At 46.5% G+C, this 2,500-nt stretch overlaps 7 non-coding genes across 7 annotated transcripts in view; all 7 read right to left on the bottom strand.

Moving 5' to 3' along the window:
- Positions 1-105: 105 nt before the first annotated feature.
- trnas-cga (transfer RNA serine (anticodon CGA)) lies at positions 106-187 on the bottom strand. Its single transcript has one exon. It is a non-coding gene; the product is annotated as a tRNA-Ser (tRNA).
- A 257-nt stretch (positions 188-444) lies between these two features.
- On the bottom strand, positions 445-526 carry trnas-cga (transfer RNA serine (anticodon CGA)). The gene has a single exon. It is a non-coding gene; the product is annotated as a tRNA-Ser (tRNA).
- Positions 527-887: 361 nt separating this feature from the next.
- trnas-uga (transfer RNA serine (anticodon UGA)) lies at positions 888-969 on the bottom strand. Its single transcript has one exon. It is a non-coding gene; the product is annotated as a tRNA-Ser (tRNA).
- A 383-nt stretch (positions 970-1,352) lies between these two features.
- On the bottom strand, positions 1,353-1,434 carry trnas-cga (transfer RNA serine (anticodon CGA)). Its single transcript has one exon. It is a non-coding gene; the product is annotated as a tRNA-Ser (tRNA).
- A 245-nt stretch (positions 1,435-1,679) lies between these two features.
- trnas-uga (transfer RNA serine (anticodon UGA)) lies at positions 1,680-1,761 on the bottom strand. The gene has a single exon. It is a non-coding gene; the product is annotated as a tRNA-Ser (tRNA).
- A 376-nt stretch (positions 1,762-2,137) lies between these two features.
- On the bottom strand, positions 2,138-2,219 carry trnas-cga (transfer RNA serine (anticodon CGA)). Its single transcript has one exon. It is a non-coding gene; the product is annotated as a tRNA-Ser (tRNA).
- A 257-nt stretch (positions 2,220-2,476) lies between these two features.
- Positions 2,477-2,500, bottom strand: part of trnas-cga (transfer RNA serine (anticodon CGA)) — an 82-nt gene continuing 58 nt past the window's right edge. Inside the window, exon 1 of the tRNA in view lies at positions 2,477-2,500. This exon is cut by the window's right edge and continues 58 nt beyond it. This is a non-coding gene — a tRNA (tRNA-Ser).

The raw sequence follows: 2,500 nt of genomic DNA on the forward strand, positions 1-2,500 counted from the left end.
GAAGACACTGCTATAAGGATTGGCTGGACGGTATGTTTCAACTTCCTTTGCCAGTTTCTGTCTTGGGTATTAAACAGGTGGCAGCAGACCAACTAGTCAAATAAACGCTGCGAGCAGGGTTCGAACCTGCGCGGGGAAACCCCATTGGATTTCGAGTCCAACGCCTTAACTTCTCGGCCATCGCAGCTTATTGCATTAAAGGGCGTCATGAAAAAAAAGACATGCAAACATGCTACCTGGTGGATGGCAATCGGAGGGACAAGCCTAAATTCACACACAGCAAAAGTAGGACCAGTGTCATTACTGAAAGACATTCCATTACTTTTGCAGTTTGAAACGGGGACATGTAAGAGGCCGTAAAGATGTGATGGAAAATTTCACACCTGTTATCTCGCCACAGGAATCAAGACGTCCGTGCTTAATCCCGTTTATAAGAAAGGACTGCGCTGCGAGCAGGGTTCGAACCTGCGCGGGGAAACCCCATTGGATTTCGAGTCCAATGCCTTAACCTCTCGGCCATCACAGCTGCAAGCCTTGACTGTACAGACAAAAATCAACAGAGAGGCAAACTACACACTCCAGCGAATGAGAAGGCAAGAATAGAAACTCATCCAGTTTGCCTCCAGTGACACAAAGTCCTTTTTGCAAGTACAAATGAGAGAACTTTTCAGAGGGTTATACATACACGCTCGTGGGAAGCTTGGTTCACTTGGAACAACTGATAGAAATGGCCATCGCAATGGTAAATTTACATGAACAACATGCCACAGCTTCAGTTAGAGAAGACACTGCTATAAAGAATTGGCTGGACGGTATGTTTCAACTTCCTTTGCCAGTTTCTGTCTTGGGTATTAAACAGGTGGCAGGAGACCAACTAGTCAAAGTAACGCTGTGAGCAGGGTTCGAACCTGCGCGGGGAAATCCCATTGGATTTCAAGTCCAACGCCTTAACCACTCGGCCATCACAGCTGCACATCAGTTGTATGGCTGTACGGGCAAAAATTGTCAGAGAGGCAAATTAAACATTCCAGGAAATGAAAGGGCAAGAATAGAAACTCATCCAGTTTGCCACCAGTGACCCAAAGTCCTTTTTGCAAATACAAATGAGAGAAGCACATGAAATGTGCAACTCTTCATAGGGGCATAAATACACGCTCGTGGGAAGCTTGGATCCCTTGGAACAACTGATAGACATGGCCATCGCAATGGTAAATTTACATTCACAACGTGCCACAGCTTCAGTTAGAGAAGACACTGCTATAAGGATTGGCTGGACGGTATGTTTCAACTTCCTTTGCCAGTTTCTGTCTTGGGTATTAAACAGGTGGCAGGAGACCAACTAGTCAAATAAACGCTGCGAGCAGGGTTCGAACCTGCGCGGGGAAACCCCATTGGATTTCGAGTCCAACGCCTTAACCTCTCGGCCATCGCAGCTTATTGCATTCAAGGGCGTCATGAAAAAAAAAAGACATGCAAACATGCTACCTGGTGGATGAGCCTAAATTCACACATGGTAAACGTAGGACCAACGGCATTACTGTGAGACACGCCATTACTTGTGCAGTTTGAAACGGGCACAGGTAAGAGGCCGGGTAGATGTGGTGGTAAATTTCACGGCTTGTTGTTTCGCCATATGAATCTAACCAGCCGCACTTCATCCCATTTATAAGAAAGGACTGCGCTGTGAGCAGGGTTCGAACCTGCGCGGGGAGACCCCATTGGATTTCAAGTCCAACGCCTTAACCTCTCGGCCATCTCAGCACGACTTGACTGTATAAGGCAAACAATCGACAGAGAGGCAAACTACACATTCCAGCGAATGAGAGGGCAAGAAGATAAAACTCATCCAGTTTGCCTCCAGTGACCCAAAGTCCTTTTTGCAAGTACAAATGAGAAAACTACATAAAATGTGTAACTTTTCATATGGGCATATACACGCTCGTGGGAAGCTTGGATCCCTTGGAACAACTGATAGACATGGCCATCGCAATGGTAAATTTACATTCACAACGTGCCACAGCTTCAGTTAGAGAAGACACTGCTATAAAGAATTGGCTGGACGGTTTGTTTCAACTTCCTTTGCCTGTTTCTGTCTTGAGTATCAAACGGGTGGCAGGAGACCAACTAGCCAAAGTAACGCTGCGAGCAGGGTTCGAACCTGCGCGGGGAAACCCCATTGGATTTCGAGTCCAACGCCTTAACCTCTCGGCCATCACAGCTTATTGCATTCGAGTGCGACATGAAAAAAAAGACATGCAAACATGCTACCTGGTGGATGGCAATCGGAGGGACAAGCCTAAATTCACACACAGCAAAAGTAGGACCAGTGTCATTACTGAAAGACATTCCATTACTTTTGCAGTTTGAAACGGGGACATGTAAGAGGCCGTAAAGATGTGATGGAAAATTTCACACCTGTTATCTCGCCACAGGAATCAAGACGTCCGTGCTTAATCCCGTTTATAAGAAAGGACTGCGCTGCGAGCAGGGTTCGAACCTG

The sequence above is a fragment of the Alosa pseudoharengus genome, unplaced genomic scaffold, assembly GCF_046254945.1.
Source record: "Alosa pseudoharengus isolate Yale_2024_CS ecotype anadromous, Long Island Sound unplaced genomic scaffold, YU_APseudo_1.1 YU_APseudo_1.1_scf_17, whole genome shotgun sequence".
Lineage (NCBI taxonomy): Eukaryota > Metazoa > Chordata > Actinopteri > Clupeiformes > Clupeidae > Alosa > Alosa pseudoharengus.